Source organism: Anabrus simplex, chromosome 12, assembly GCF_040414725.1.
Source record: "Anabrus simplex isolate iqAnaSimp1 chromosome 12, ASM4041472v1, whole genome shotgun sequence".
Classification (NCBI taxonomy): Eukaryota; Metazoa; Arthropoda; class Insecta; order Orthoptera; family Tettigoniidae; genus Anabrus; species Anabrus simplex.
This window is the reverse complement of record NC_090276.1, coordinates 35,593,949-35,611,999: the sequence shown is the minus strand read 5'-3', so window position 1 is coordinate 35,611,999 and position 18,051 is coordinate 35,593,949.

Genomic DNA, 18,051 nt, shown 5'->3' with positions numbered 1-18,051 from the left:
TGCTTCCATTTACTTGTGCCAGGTTCCTCACTTTCATCTATTCTACCCGACCTCCCTTGGTCAACTCTTGTTTCTCAGAGCCCGACGGTATTATGTTGCGAGGCCTAGGGAGTCTTTCATTTTCACGCCCTTCGTGGCCCTTGTCTTTCTTTGGCCGATACCTTTATTTTTTGAAGTGTCGGATCCCTTCCACTTTTTTCTCTCTGATTAGTGTTATATAGAGGATGGTTGCTTAATTGTACTTATTTTTATTTTTTTATTTATTTATTTCAAAAGAGGCACCTGAGCCAAGGCTCATAATGGTGCAGTACAAATAATTACATTTGGCAACAAAGATGAGATTTGAGAACATCAGCTTCTAGAACAAAAATATAATATACTGTACAATGAATAATTATAATATTAATTACATTTGGCAACAAAGATGAGATTTTAGAACATCAGCTTCTAGGACAAAAGTATAATATACTGTACAATGAAGAATAATAAAAATAATATTAAGGTATCCTAGTGATAGAAACCAAATATGAACAGCAGTGATATAGTATACTAAATCAGTACTCTATAGGCTTGGCATTTTTACTTTTAGAAAATTAACAAGCTTCCTCTTAAAACAATAAATACCACCACTACGACCACGAGAGCCCCAGGGGCTCTGAACTTTGGAGCGTGGGTTGGCGACCACGGGGCCCTTAGCTGAGTCCTGGCATTGCTTCCACTTACTTGTGCCAGGCTCCTCACTTTGATCTATCCTATCCGACCTCTCTTGGTCAACTCTTGTTCTTTTCAGACCCCGACGCTATTAGGTTTGCGAGGGCTAGGGAGTCTTTCATTTTCACGCCCTTCGTGGCCCTTGTCTTTCTTTGGCCGATATCTTCATTTTTCGAAGTGTCGGATCCCTTCCTTTTTTCCCTCTAATTAGTGTTATATAGAGGATGGTTGCCTAGTTGTACTTCCTCTTAAAACATTAATCACCACCACCACCACGAGACTACAGATGTCCGTGATTTTGTGGTGACCGCAAACGTCCGGACAAAATGACACAAGCAAAAATAAATTAACCACAGATGATTAATTCACTCTATGAAGAATGATTTACGCGACTAGATGTAAGTACGCTACCTTGGATTTTCTAGAACTTCGTTGATGGCTCTCAGTACACTTTCCTAGGTGATGGTGTTGTACTCAAGATGCACCGCCATCCCTCTGGACACTATACTTCTCACGTTGGCTCTCTGGTCTCCGAACACAGGAATGCAAACCATTGGAACACCAGCACGTGCAGCCTCGATAGTACCAAGCAGACCTCCGTGTCCAATGAATAGGAAGGAGGACATAAAATTACTAAACTATAGTAGTAATATTAAGAAAAGCGTTCTGACTGCTATTCTCCGGACCACCTTTTGAACAGACTAAAGCGGAAGTGACGTCATTGTGTAGTTACACTCGCCGTGTTTGCCAAATGAGCCGGCGCGCGATTCAAAGTTGTACTCCACCACTATAATACAGCACAGCTCATGGATTGAACCTCGAATGAATTTAAAATAATTAATACATTAACGTATGCGTGTTAGAATCCCATACAGTTTTTTAAGGGCTTACATCTTTAAACAATTAATATACTGAATTACATTTTAAATGTGAAAACCTACAATCTGTTTTCCAGTCAATGACCGGGTCAGGGATGGAATAAATTGAGCCGGCTGCCGAAGCCTGTCTCGCTCCTCTGGGGCAATAATTAATGACTGACAGATAAAATTAAATGATACTGGAGAGTGATGCTGGAATGAAAGATGACAGGGAAAACCGGAGTACCCGGAGAAAAACCTGTCCCGCCTCCGCTTTGTCCAGCACAAATCTCACATGGAGTGACCGGGATTTGAACCACGAAACCCAGGGTTGAATGGCCGACGCGCTTCCACCTGAGCCACAGGGCTTTCACAATTTTAATGTACTAACTACAATTTCACTCTTAAAGCACTGTGAACGAATTCTTTTGACATAAACAGTAAGCATTGCATTCATTAAATTATTCTATTATTATTATCAATATATATACTGCATATAACTTAATATTTTATTATTTATTGTTCACTATTATTATCTAAATATATGGCCTGATTCCTGATTGAAATGAGCTGCTACTCACGGGAGATTTATGAATAAGCGAGAGAAGTGAGGATTATGTACTCGTACTGGAATTAACTTGAAACTGACAGATGAAGTTAGGGATTCAGGCGAAAACCTGTCCCACCTCCGCTTTGTCCAGCCCAATTTCAATAAATTAACTATTACAAATATATTTTTATAAAAATATTATTACATATATTATTATTATTATTATTATTACCATCATGCAGGAGGTTTCAACGTCAGCTTACCTTGTGCCGCAGTAATTAATCTGTGTCACTATCGAGTGGCTGCACATCCAAGTGGGAATCAGAGCCGGGGTCAGCACACGAGGTAAACTAATCTCGCCGTCAATACTATTCGCTCGGAAATGTTTATAAACAGACAGAATCATGTTTCTCTCGCCGGACGTAAAAATCTTGCGTTTCTTGTTCAACTGATAACAGTTTGAAGTTTTGTTCGGTTGCATTGCACAATAATATCCAATAACGAGTAAGAAGAAACTTACAAACGTACAAGGGACTACAAGAATTATGACTTAGCACACAATACGCACATACATTCTTTTTGTAAAAGCGAAGCACACTGATGAAATTCCCTCACTGCTGTTTTAAACAGACTATGATTGGAACTGCACCCACGTGTTCAAGACATCCACAGAGTGAGTAAGTATGGCAGCTCCGCATTGACTGCACCATTGCCAAAACTCGCTCTGAGTAGCGCACCCCCCTTGCCCCCTCACCTACCGTGTGACAAAACCGTAGGCGCTGCCCCTGTCGCCCGCGCCATCCCCTGGTCTATACACTCACTTCCGCTTTAGTCTGTTCAAAAGGTGGTCAGGAGAATAGCACAAGAGGGAGAGCCTACTGTAGTGCCGTTGCGTGGTGTTGTCTTTCTCCTTCTCGCTCTCGTATTCCTTCTTTCAGACCACTGCACTGTGTTTTAGCGTGCCAGACTAAATGCTTACGATTACCGGTACCTTGAATCCGCTACATACCAGATCATCTGCCCAGATTCTTCTGAAAGCTGAACGTAAGAAATAATGTATCACAGATCAGAGTGCGTTGTTCCTGCGTGACCTCGAATTTTAAATTAGCTAATCCATTAATAATATTGTTTCAGTCTATGCATGGATCCTTCATATAATCAGTCATTTAAGAAAGGACACATGTCCAAATTGTCGATTTTTAAAATTACAGATTAACATTCTTCTCGTCCTGCTGCATCTTTTCACAAAATGAACGACAATTATTGAACCAGTAACGTGCTGATAGTTAAGGTTGATTTGTGTGTGGTTTGGAAGTCATTTAGGTGTAAGAACTTTATTGCGCGGTGGCCGAAATTTTATAAGAGGGGATTACTGTCGGATTAATCTCGAGGAAGGGGAGTGCCTACCAACTAGAAAATTCGTTTTCAGCCGGCATCATTCATGCACTTTACGCTGCCAAAGATCCAGGAACCGTACGAACAAAACAGTTAATCAACGGCCTTATTGAAAACACCTTCCACTTGAAACTAGACAGCAACGTCCAACTTCGTCCTAAACACAAACCTTCAACACTAACGGTCAAAACGCATACATTTATCATAAATAGCAACACTGGCTTTTAAATACTTTTTTTGTTACTTCTGAAAAGTTACATTTCTGGCCATGTGCCCTTTCTTAAATGACTGATTCATTTTGTAAATGCATTTTTTTCGCAATTTCATGCCATTATCACCCCCCTCAATTTGAAGTAAATATTAATTTCTGATATGAAACTTACTGAGTATATCGTTTTGTGGTAGCCAGCTGCTGACCTTCGCGTTACTAGAATGATCTGGCATGGGCCCCTCCCATTTCCACAACACTTTATAAGATAGCTCTGAGAAGGCTTCATGGAGGGCAGTCTGCTTATCCTCATGAAAAGATGCATCATGGATATTTGAGCCTTCCTTGGCTTCATCTAGGAAATTTTGCAAGTCATGGAACAGAAAAAGTTCGTTGTACTGCCACATTCCTTCGATATTTTAAATTTATGACCAATGAGCACAATGAATAGTTGAAACATATTGCCCGGTTTCTGGAACGTGAGATATCGAACCTATAGCGGTATCGAATGATTAACTTGTGTTTTGGCGTTGCACGAACGTAAGATACATCTAACGGTTCGACAAATCGCTTGCTAACTTAGAGGGCCCTGAGCAGGAGATATCTATTTGTTATCTTGGTGGGCGCGTGCGCAGTACTTCAGTATCAGCAGCTAACATTGTGTTTGTTAAAATTTTATATGGCTTTCTCATCTTCTTCCACATTCTAGAAAGACCACGATTATATCATCGTCGGCATAATGTTCTATTGAAGTATACAGTAGTGAAAATGAATTCAAAGACAGATTGAGGATAAACAAATATACTGTCGTAGGTTTGGTAGAGGTTACAGGCGACAATTTGCGTCCTGTGATAAATAATTTTCCATTGTCCCCTGTTGATCGATTATTAGTTACGATACCCTTCAAGATTCAGTACTACTGAGTCTTATCATATTTGTATCTGTGACTGCATTCGTGTCCATAAAAGCACTGGCACTAGTAACTGAGTATAACAGATAATTACACATTTATCTTAGTAGGCCTACTTGCATTGACAGTGAGCATATACTCTTATAGTGGGATTGTTTTTAATTAACGATATTACATTACAAGGAACTAACAGCTTATACAATTATGTTAATTACCCGATATATATTGTTATACTGTGATCAAACAATGTTCATATTTTGTAACAACAGGGAAGAGATACGGTATACTTATGAGGCTCAGTGAAAACTGGATTGCGCGTGACATGTGCCACTCGTGTGCATATTTCATTAGAAATCCTCAAACAATGTCAAATTCTTCTGACAGTCCTTAAACACCACGAAACTGACACCCACGTCTGCAAGAACTAGTCGAATAACCATTTCTTGCTGCATGGCAAAGAGGGGATAACAGGAGCTGCACAGAAAGCTCAAATGCGATGCATTACTTGTGCGCATGCGCCTGACGATCTAGGGAACACACCTAATGCACAAAAACAAAGCAGTACGAGGGGTGGCATCTAGTGTGTGTTTATGAAACTTGATCAACGAGCCAATAGTTGACAGTTCGATAAGTTAGCTGCTGTTCCGCTGTGCAACGCTGCGAAGATTTATCGAGTCGACAGCTGTAACAAAGCAATAGCTATCGGAAAGATATCTCACCATTCCAGAAACCGGGCATAAGTTAGCAGGCGATTTATCGAACTGATAGATGTATCTTACGTTCATGCAGCGCCTAAACACAAGTTACTCATTCGATACCGCTATACAGTAGGATCGATATCTCACGTTCAGAAAGCGGGCATTAGTGCTTTTGTATCACTGCGACAATGAGCTGTTAGTACGGTGAAGTAAGGGAAATTACAGGCTATCGCTGCATAGGGAGTTAAGAAGACAGCGGCATCTGGGTCGTCTCATTACACCGCGTAAAATGCTGACAAGCAGAGTTTCGTTTCGGAAAACAAAATGTGCCGATAGCGAGGTGTGTCAGTGCATTAGATATGAGTGTCTGCAGAAGAAATAGTGTCTTTAGTGGAGCATATTTTCTTTGCAAGTTGCTTTACATCGCTCCGACACAGATAAGTCTTATGGCGACGATGAGACAGGAAAGGGCTAGGAGTGGGAAGGAAGCGGCCGTGGCATTAAATAAGGTACAGCCTGGTGTGTTTCTTTGCAAGTTGCCTTACATCGCTCCGACACAGATAAGTCTTATGGCGACGATGGGACAGGAAAGGGCTAGGAGTGGGAAGGAAGCGGCCGTGGCATTAAATAAGGTACAGCCTGGTGTGTTTCTTTGCAAGTTGCCTTACATCGCTCCGACACAGATAAGTCTTATGGCGACGATGGGACAGGAAAGGGCTAGGAGTGGGAAGGAAGCGGCCGTGGCATTAAATAAGGAACAGCCTTGTGTGTTATTGGGAAACTACGGAAAACCATCTTCAGGGCTGCCGATAGTGGGGTTCGAACCTACTATCTCCCGAATACTGGATACTTAAGCGACTGCAGCTATTGAGCTCGGTAAGCACGTTTTCTACGCAGTTTATAAGCTTGCAAAAAGTTACATTTGTATGACCTTGTTAAATGCTTCCGTGAAACTGGAGATGTTCATGATACCTGGAGAGAGGGTTGCCAGGTTGTACGTTTTTTCCCGTATTCTCACTTTCTTATATTACTTTCTTTTTATTTCCCCTTTCAGTACTTTCTTCCTTTTAAAAAAAATATTTGGCGCTGGCTTATAGTAGAACCAACACTATCCTTCCCAACAACAAAAATACACATTGCTTTGAATATGTTTGTTATTATTACCATTTGGATATAGATTTTATTTATTTATTTATTTATTTATTTATTTATTTATTTATTTATTTATTTATTGTCTTGTTTTATATGGCGGGACTCAGGCTATGAAGGAATTCAAGAGGACAAACTGGGGCAAATATTCATTTATAGGAAGGGAAGTTATGGATTGGAATAACTTACCAAGGGAGATGTTCAATAAATTTCCAATTTCTTTGAAATCATTTCGGAAAAGGCTAGGAAAGCAACAGATAGGGAATCTGCCACCTGGGCGACTGCCCTAAATGCAGATCAGTATTGATTGATTGATTGTCCGACCATACATACACCTACATGAAGAGTTAAATATACACTAAATTATCTACACTTTAATATCTTAAGGTAGCAATTAAATGTTTTAATTAATCTAATACTTAGCTATGATCTAATCCTACTATGTTATAAGAAATCATTATTATTTATTAACCAGGATTGACAGAGTTTCTTAAAGCGGAGGTGGTTTGACACGCTCCTAATTTCAGCAGGTAGGGAATTCCAAATTCGGCTGGCGGCGACTATAAATGATCTACTGTAGCCAGTTGAGCGGTGAATGGGAATGCTTAGTAGTGCGGTGGATGATGATCTGGTAGGAATACTAGAAGGTGATGCTAGGTAATGGAATTGTGTGGCAAGGTATTCAGGTGTGTTAAGGTTCAGTATACGATGTAACAGGGAAAGAGTGTGTAAATTTCGTCGCTCTCTTAAGCGTAGCCATGAAAGCCTAGCAAATGCGGGAGAAATATGGCTAAACCTTGGTATATCTGAAATAAATCGAACGCATGCGTTATGTGCCTTTTGGAGCTTGATGGAAAGTGAGGCATTCAGGTTACTGTATACTACGTCACAGTAGTCGAATATTGGCATTACCATACTTTGGATAAGCAGTTTTCTTACATTTTGGGGGAGTAAATCTCTGAGTTTTTTAAGGGAATGTAAGGAATAAAACACTCGCTGACATATACCTGTTGCATGATCGTTCCAACTAAGGTTTTCATCCATTATCATCCCTAAGTTTTTAACTGTGTCTTTGAATTGTAACTGAGTGCCTCTTAATGTTACTGAGTGGGTATGGATGTCTGTAAATCGTGCGTGGGTTTTTTGGGTAGCTAAAAGAATACACTGCGATTTTTGAGCATTGATTTTTAGTGCATGGTCATCGGTCCACCTACATATTCTTCCTAGATCGTCATTCATATTATTTATTGCAGTCGGTAAGTCACGAGGATGTGCATGTGTATATATCTGTATGTCGTCTGCGTACACATGATATTGACAATGTTTAATTACTTGTGTTAGTCCTGAAATGAAGATCGAAAATAGGAGTGGCGCTAGCACTGACCCCTGTTGTATTCCAGTCTCTACAGATTGCCATGAAGAGACATTTTCACCTGTAGATACACACTGCCGGCGATCAGAGAGATAGGAATACATCCAGGATAGTGTGCTTTGTGAGAAATTAAGAGCACGTAATTTTGCTATCAGTATGTCCGTGTCAACGCAGTCAAAGGCCTTACTAAGGTCTACAAGAGTTAAAATAGTAACTTCTCCCTTATCCATAGCTACTCCTATGTCGTTTGTAACTTTAAGCAGTGCAATAGTTGTGCTATGATTGCTTCTAAAACCAGACTGGTATTTGTCAAGAAGCATATTGTTATTTAAATATGCGGTTATTTGTCTGTGAACTATTTTCTCCAAAATTTTGGACAGAAATGGTAAAATGCAAATGGATCGAAAGTCTTTGGGTTCCACGGGATTGTTGGTCTTGGGGAGTGGGCGAACAATTGCATATTTCCAAAGGGAAGGGAATATGCCGGTTATCAGTGAGGTATTTATGATGTGGGTTAGAGTTGGTAGGATTACATCTAGAGTTTTTAACAGTAACTGTGGAACAATCTCGTCACATCCTGTCGCAGTTGTCTTTATTGATCGTGCAATTTGTCTCACTTCTGCAGGAGTTACGAGGGAAAAATATAACTGTTCTCCTCCATTGTTAGTATTGCCATTGTGTAGAATTTTGTTAATCGTCTGTTCTTTTGTTGTCTCGTCAATGCTAACGGGTCTTGTAGTAAAGTATTGGTTTAAATCATCCAGTGATATTTTAACGTCAGCAGTATGTATTTTATTTCCGCCTATGCCCATTTTTAACGGTTTTCCAGATTGTTGTCGTGTTTCGGGTTAGCAAAATGTTCTGTGAGTGTCTTATTTTAGCATTCCTTACGGCCTGTGTGGTTCTGTTACGAAGGGTCTTGTACAGGTCAAAATCGTTTGGTATTTGGCTAGTTTTAAATTTTCTGAAAGCTTTGTCTCTCTCTGTCATTAAGTCTCGTATTTCCTGCGTCATCCATGGAGCCGCAGGGCGTGTTACACGAGCAGTGCGTTTTGGCGCGTGTTTATTAAGAAGAGCTAGCAGTTGTGTGTTTTAGAGTAATACTCTCTGTTTAGGTCGGTACTTCAAAAAATCACTCGATCGACTTTCATCGATTGTGCTGTCGACGTAGTTCATGTCCACTTATGTTTTACTCATGTTCGTAAACATTGCAGTGATAATTCCTTAAATCCATATTGCACCCTCTCACTACCTATTTCTACAATGGGTGGTCCTCAGGGTGGACCGGTCCGCGAGGAAATCAAAACACATTGAAACTTATCTAAATCAGACAGTGGGAAGATACATAACCAATATGAGAGAGAAGTCAGGAAATAGGTTTTTGACAAATTTATTACTCTAAAATATGGCAAATAGAAAGCACGATATTTACAAATCTACTAAAATTCCAATGAATCAAAACTCTAAATTTACAATTTTAACAGCCTTAGCTGCTATTATTCTGTTTATTTCGTCGTTTATTTTTGGAAATTGAAATGATTATCTATTTTACATGTTTGATGATTTGATAATTAACACCGTAGTAAAATACTACTGCACGCAACTGATGTCCCGTCATCATTCCTGGAACGAATATATATTATTCAAGAAATAACATAATACAATATCGAGGGAGACCCAACACCAATTAAAAATATTTCCCCAAAAGGACACAGATGTTACTGTGTGATCATTTCACACACACCCGACAGGACTAAACCTGAGATCTTGACGTCAGGCGAACACAAACAAAATGGGGAACGAAATCCACCATCAAAGACACATGAAAAAAGTCAGTACAATGATAACACACAGTAGAAACACACAACGCATGGTATCAAACATGAAAAACAGCACATCGCTTCTTCACTGGAGACGGTCCATTGAGCCCATATCCTCTCGATGCTTCCCTTGAAACGGGAGGCAGGTAAGCTGGGTGCCTGCCGGCCAACCGATGAGAGGAACTCACTGTACTTCAACCTTCCGTCAAAGGAAAGGAACCAAGGGGAATGCCAAGGAAATGCTGGATAGAGAGGGTGAAATCAGATGTGGAGGAGAGAGGTCTCAGATGGGAAGATATCCTGGAACAGGAGATGTATGCAGACAGGAAGAGATGGTGAGCGCTTGTACACCACACCCGAGAAACTGGTGTTGGAAATTGGTAATGATATAAGACGTCAAATCTCTCACCTGTGGTAGCTTTTGGAGCGGTAGAATGCGCATACATCCGACTTCCACAACAGCAGGTACCAATGGTCTACTACTATTTAGTGAGAAATGGCTGTTGACCAACAACATGCTAGTATTTCGTGCGATTTCTTGCAAATGTGACAGTGACTCTCCAAAATACTTCCTTGCGATTTTCTGCGAAGGGTTATCGTAGAGGACAGCGTAAAGCACGTGCTGCATGATGTAATAGAACGCATTCATCAACCTCTCTGTAAAACTCATCTTATCTGAAAAATGATGAAATACCACTGGAATATACGATGAATTATCTGGGTTTGCGAACCGGTTATTGGACCACGGCATGATTATGCCCGAACTCAATGTCACGTGAGGTGCTTGGAAGTTATGAACGAATCCTAGGAAACAGCCTGTGTTGAAAAGTTCTGTGATAATCAAATCAAATTTCTCCTTCGAATGAATCAGTCTTTGAGCATTAGGATGGCTCAATATGAACTCACAGGATAATCCTATCTGCGACAGTTTTACCGAATTCATAAAGCCCGAGTCTTCGTAGGAATCGTTCAGTTTTACTTAGCCTACGGGAAGGGTCCTGTCACGCTGAGGTTGGTGTAGTTGGCTGGAGGATTAGATAGGGGGAAGTGGCCACGCTTAGCAAGTGTCTTCTTGAGCGGTTTGAATACGTCGAAATGGTTCTTGCCTATGCGGGGGAAGACGCCGGGAATCCTGGCACATGATGATAGATGTGTAAGACTCAGCAGAAGCAAGCTCACACCCACTGATGACGCGATCTTCCCCGAAGATGGTGGCCGCTGTAAATCAGACCAAAATTCAATGAAACATTAATGAAAACTCAGCAATAGGTTTTCCAAATAGAGTCTTACTACATCATGATGGAGAAAAATCTAATAACATAATTAAATGATATAGGCTTTTGGGCTTATGCCTTGTCAAGAAAACAAGGTGAAACGCTTTACGTTTCGCAGAGAACTTCGCTCCGCGTCTTCAGAAGAAAATCTCGACTGTTCACAAGGAAGATTTCCACAAAAAATGAGGGTCTGAATTAGAGATGGCTGAAAAATAACGTAGCAGTTACTTTGTCACAGTTACATGCATGCCACTGTTACAAATGTAATGAGGACAAAAAATAACAGGTTACCAAGTAACGACAAGAGAATAACGCACTAGTGAAATCAGTAACTGGGAAGTGGGAACTGTCTCTAGTAGCAGCTTACAGACACAGAATATGACCTTCAGACTTCAGATAGTCATCCAAGTGAGAGCGCTTTCGTAGGAGATACACTATAGTGTATTTTTTAAGTTGCTGCTGTCATCTGGTAACTAAAGTGTAAACTGTTTTGACATATTCAACTGCTCAGGGGTAATCGTTGACTCAGACATCGCGCAGAGCTACCTACATTATAATATTATTGTAATTTTCACCTTAATTTTTCTTGTATAATAAATAAATTAGTAAGTTAACTTTCCATATTGACATTATAGATATATTATACATAACATAACATTACTTCATTTTACTTAAATGATCCTCTTGTACCAGTTTGTGTCGAGGTTTGGCAGAAAGAACATCATGTTTTCTTGTCTTCTATCCTTGATCGGGGTATTGTCAAACTGACTCCTCTAGATTTCAGAAAATACACTATGTGGTCTCTTCATTTCATCCGTTGTCTGCCTCTCATTAACTCATAGCAAATAGGAATGCGTTTTTTGCGGCACAGACTTTCAACCGTGTAGTGATGCGTGCGCGCATGTGCGAGTGAACGAATGGGACTTCGCAACACAGTCGTAACGAGACAAGCTTGAAGCCGTGACCAGGATTACCTGATTCAAGAACTGGAAAAAATCCAAAGAAAAACAGCTCGATTTGTTCTGGGTGATTTCCGACAAAAGAGTAGCGTTACAAAAATGTTGCAAAGTTTGGGCTGGGAAGAATTGAGAGAAAGAAGAAGAGCTGCTCGACTAAGTGGTATGTTCCGAGCTGTCAGTGGAGAGATGGCGTGGAATGACATTAGTAGACGAATAAGTTTGAGTGGCGTTTATAAAAGTAGGAATGATCACAATATGAAGATAAAGTTGGAATTCAAGAGGACAAACTGGGGCAAATATTTGTTTATAGGAAGGAGAGTTAGGGATTGGAATAACTTACCAAGGGAGATGTTCAATAAATTTCAATTTCTTTGAAATCATTTAGGAAAAGGCTAGGATAACAACAGATAGGGAATCTGCCAGCTGGGCGACTGCCCTAAATGCAGATCAGTATTGATTGATTGATTTTGAAGGTCTGTGAGTAACGTTGGACGTTATTTTTAACTGTTACTTTTCACAGTTACTTTCGTGTAGCAGTGACAGGTGTAGCAGTTACACAAAAATAACCATTTGTCACACCTCTAGTCCAGACTAACCTTTGCGTGTTAAGTCCTGCCCGTGGTTTCTGAGTGAAGTGGAGTTAGGACTTTTGAATCCTCAGGTTTCATTTTTCTTCAGATGAGGCAATTTCCAGCATCTCCTGTGATGTTCATTAACAAGTGTCAATCCCGCGTCAGTTCTATTGTAAATTTTTCCTGGCCACTTTTATTTGGCCGACCCGGTATATCGATTAACTGTAGGTTTCAAAGTTTGTTTGTTTGTTTGGTTTCAAAGATAACTTTAAAGATGATTCTTTTATAACAACATCGAATGAGTGCAGTTACCTTTATTGGTACCAAACATCGTGTTGTCTATGAAATTTCCTATAAAACTGCATTACAGTACTATTTTCGTTAAGCTAAATTAGAAAATCGACAAGAAGACAACAAGAGCCTAAATTGGGCTCAACAGGTGATAAGATTCTTCTTCTTTTTTTTCTTTTCTAGTCTATTTCAATCCACTGCTGGATATAGGCCTTTTCCATACGCTCCCATCGTCTTCGGTATTGAGCCACTTGGACCAGCGTGTTCCAGCCAACAGCTTTATGTCATCAAGCCATCTCTTCTGGGGTTTTCCAAATGCCTCTCTTGTGTTCCCGGTTGTGTCCCATTTGCGATCACAGCAAAATTTGCCCCATTTGCGAACATTCCCATTGTGACTTTCCTAACTGTCTGACTAACTTTTGAAACATATAAATCTGAATATCTGCATTTAAAATGGAAAATCTGAAAATAAATATTCATTCAATAAAATACACACTCGTCGGACCTTGTACTCACACTTACTTGTTACCTGCTTACTTACACATACGTTATTTGAAGGGCGCCAGCTGCCACTCAGTGCAGCAATAATAGAATGAGACTCTTGACTATCTCTAGGGTGTGGGGTAATAAGCTTACTTTTGACAACATACCATATAAGTTCTGGGAAAAGGAGATTGGCGTTCGGTTTCCCCATTAATTTTGAGGTTAAGATATTTTACTGTTATTGAAATAAAACTAAGTATTCGTTTGATAGAACAATATATATTCTTTAAATAATATATCAAAAATAGTGAGTCTTGTTGCGATAAAACAGATGAGAATATGAAATTATGACATTGCAACTGAAAGAAACTAGGCATGAATTTAAATTCTTCTTGACCGGACATTTAACAATTTATACGAAATATTTCCCTCACTGATTCACTTGACTGTACCTTCAACACTTTGAGTGTAATTACGACGTATTCCTTTGATCTGGTGTTTACTGTAGATGTGTCACGCCTAACTTGGTGATACATCCTTGTGACTGCTTCTTCTCCATATCATCTGACTTCTTTGTAAGTCAATATGGTATGACCTCTTGGCAGGTCCAGGGTTGCCCTCTCTGACTTCATGGTAAGCCCTTGCGTCCGTGTCTTCCACTAAGTGACGGACCAACTAACTTTTGGCCTCACTCTCTCAATGACCAATAATTAATGGCTCACTGAGTCTTCTCCATCTCTCGTTCACACTTGTTGACTGACCGACTGAGGTCTCTTCATCTAGTAGACTTCCTCACTGTACTGCATCCGTATAACTAATGACTGACGCTACAATATGCACCCACCATTTATAGACGTTGGTTGACACAGCTACGTAATCTCCAGAAATAACAATGACATACTCCCACCTACGCGACAGATATTACATACAGTGGTGAAATAGCCCTGGCGGCTGACTCTCTGAGCGCATATCTAAATAAATACGATGCCGTAGCCATGAAGTGGCGATGACTTGGCAGAATCGCCAGTGGTATAGCAATATAACAACGTCACTTCCAATCTCTGATATATACAACAATTCTCACTGTACAGGTATTGAGTGTTATTCTACACATACGTATATATGCATACATCTAAGTACAATCTTGCAAGCAACAGGCAATTGCAAAATCGAATTGAATAAAACGGATAATTACAATAATAGTAACAATATCACAGATAACATAATAATACGGACATAATAATAATAATAATAATAATAATAATAATAATAATAATACAGATAAAATAATAAAAATACAGATATCATCTTGTAACGGGATTTGAACCGTTACACCATTACAGTGGAAAAAAAGGATGAGAAGAGAGACCAGTTCGTGTCTCATTTGCGATCACTGTAAACTTATCAGCAGCCTATCAGGGTTTTCCAACGTCCATGCAGAAGGGGGACTGCTAATTAGGGCGTACTCCACGCAACCGTGTGATATGGATTCTCCAAACCCGTCCCCTCTCTCTTGAACGTTTTTTTATAGGTAATGTTAGTCTACAGTTTTTAACATACGGTAATTTATTCCAGCTGTAGACATCCATCGTTAATGCAGCTTTTGTTGTTATCTGCGTGCTTACTTACGACATGCAGGTCATTGGGACGAAGTGAGGCAAGCCTTGTGCTTTATATTATGGATACTCTTGCAGAAATGTACGGAAAAGTAAGGCATGTATGGTGACACATATATGTCTTATGGCGACAATGAGATAGGAAAGGGCTAGGAGTGGGAAGGAAGCGGCCGTAGCCTTAGTTAAGGTACACTTTCTTGTTGTGAAACCACGGAAAACTATCTTCAGGGGTACCGACAATGGGGTTCGAACCCACTATTTCCCGAATACAATCTCATCTTTTCGCGCTATCATTATAGAATTATAATTTCTGCAACTTATTTTAATCTAAACGTTTTCTTAATCTTAAGTTCTGGAATCTTGTACATCTAATCTGAGCGTACAGACAAAAATTATAATTTTATTTATATAGGTCAAAGTAGGCTGAGTGGCTGCGCGTTTTAACGCGCTACGGCTATGGAGCCAAGCTCTGCATTCGGGAAACGTGTGGGTTCAAACCCCACCGTCGGCTGTTCTCAGAATGGTTTTGTGTGGTTTAATATTTTTACTTCCAGGAAAGTGCCGGGACAGTTCCTATCCACAGGCCAGAGCTGAGTCCTCCCACCCCCTTACACATTTCAACTTCATTAGCTCCTCAACTGAGTTGTCAGGACGGGCATCCGGCCGTAGAAACATGCCGTATAAATGAATCTCATCTCATCCCTGACCCGGTATCAAGAAACGAGACTAAGGGGTAGACATACATACAGATAGATGAAAGCAGGCAAATTATGTTTTGAGCAGCTGTTTACTTAACGTGACAGTATGAATATTTGAACAGTTTGAGCATTATAAGCAGTAATTTACCAGGCGAGTTGGCCGTGCGGTTAGGAGCGCGCAGCTGTGAGCTCGCATCCGGGAGATGGTGTGTTCGAACCCCACTGTCGGCAGCCCTGAAGATGGTTTTCCGTGGTTTCCCATTTTCACACCAGGCAAATGCTGGGGCTGTAAGTTAATCAAGGCCACGGACGCTTCCTTCCCATTCCCAGGCCTTTCCTGTCCCATCGTCGCCATAAGACCTATCTGTGTCGGTGCGACGTAAAGCAAATAGCAAAAAATAAATAAAAGCCGTAATTTAATAGTGTCCCCTACTGTATAAGAAAGTGTAAGTTAACTGCCTGCTAAGTTTGAAATGAGCTATAATTTCTTAAAAAATGAGGGTAGCACTCTCGAAGAAGCAAAATGTTACAGCAAAATCCTTTGTTTTGAATTTGGAAAGTGTAAAATTAAACGGTTTTAATACGCCCATCTTTTGACCTACTTCTTAAAACTCATTTAACCGCCTTTACACCCACAACCATCTGGTAACTCTAAATAAAATGTTCATTTGAGTCCTTTTTATTCTCTGTCAGTCCCGGTATTAACGCATCAGGCTCAAACGGTAAATATAAGTAATTTAATAAGTTTCAACATACGATTCCTAAAAATACTAATATGTAGTTTCGCCAGTTATTTGATGGATGTCTTCCTGAACCAGTCCTTGAGCAGGAAATTCCCTCACAGCAACCTGACTGTATGTCACTGTTAAGAGTGATCGCAAATGGGACAATGCTTCACCCGTCAAATATAAACTAGTCTTGTATTCTACCCGAGTGATCGCAAATGGGATGTCACACGGGGATGCATATGCGATTTATAGTTTGTGTTTCAAAGGTTGCTAATTCTAATCTCGAAGATTGCAGAGGTCGACCGATTCAGCACTTGGGTGTCCATCTATCACTAAAAAGTATGCGAGTAATAATTCGCTCTCTGATACTACCTGTATTTGACTATTGTGATACTGTGTTGACTGAATTTACCTGCGACAGTAACAAGAAACTGGACCGGAGCCTGAACAGCTGCGTAAGATATATCCATAGACTGTGGTATATTTTAAATCTGCGATATGATGCTCATATATCACTTTATTATAAGCTGTCGTGGCTTCGAATGCATCAGCACCGCGAACTTCACATGTTATCGCTTCTGCATGAAGTAGTTTCCACTAATACTGCCAACTATCTGTCTTCATCTTCTTCTTACCTCTCGTCCTATCATGACCACAATACAAGATCTGGCTCCACCCTGGCGATACCTATAAACCGCATTGCTGTTCACAACCGCTCCTTCATAATCTCTGTGTTTAGGTCATGAAATTCGCTACCTGCGAACATTAGAGGCAATCCTTCTCATCGCAAGTTTAAAGTGGATTGTCACGAGCATTTGCTGAGTAGATCCCGCTGGATAATTGTTGAGTGAATGATGAAATTGAGGTGAATGAATGGATTACTGTAGTTACGTCATTTAAGTGTGCTTCACTTTGTATTTTAAAATTAAGGATTATTATTATTATTATTATTATTATTATTATTATTATTATTATTATTATTATTATTATTATTATTATTTGTTTCATTTGTGTTTTTAATTATGTAATTATATACTTTTCTAGTGGTTAAGTGTAAGAGAGGGCCTTGAGCCGTAAGTTCGCCACCAATAAAGGCATTATCTATCTATCTATCTATCTATCTATCTATCTATCTATCCTCTCTCATAAGGGAAGCACTGGCCATAAATAATCATTGTGAAAACGACAAGAAGTGATGACGTGTTAAACTAAACAAATCTACACGTCTAGCGACACAGATTCTACATCCTTTCTGCTCGAAATGACTTCCGTCAACACGCTAGAGGCGATGAGAATTCTCCAACTTTGATAAAAGTGTAAATAACAAAATGCTGTAGTGTATTAGACCGTATTTGTTTCTCCCTTATCACCCCAGTCACCTCCCTACGTTTTGCCATAGAGGAGAGAATTGCCCTGGAGAGAGTCTTACGTTATAGACTGCTAAAAAAAAATAGTGTTCAGTCTTCAAGACGCTGTGAATTAAATAACAACTCCTTAACACTCTACTTGCAGGCGATATTGTATCATCTGTGTGTCTTCATTATAAATTGGAAGTACCGAGCGAGTTATCTACGTGGTCGGGTTCATCCGGATGGCAGTGGGTTCGAATCCCACTGTTGGCAGCCCAGGAAATGTTTTTTCCGTAACTGTCAGAGCCGGTGCGACGTAAATAAATAGAAAAACTGAAATTGGAAGCAGGAAAGGAGTACATATATACGTAGAAATAAAATCTAACGAAGACAAAAGCAACTGGCGTGTAA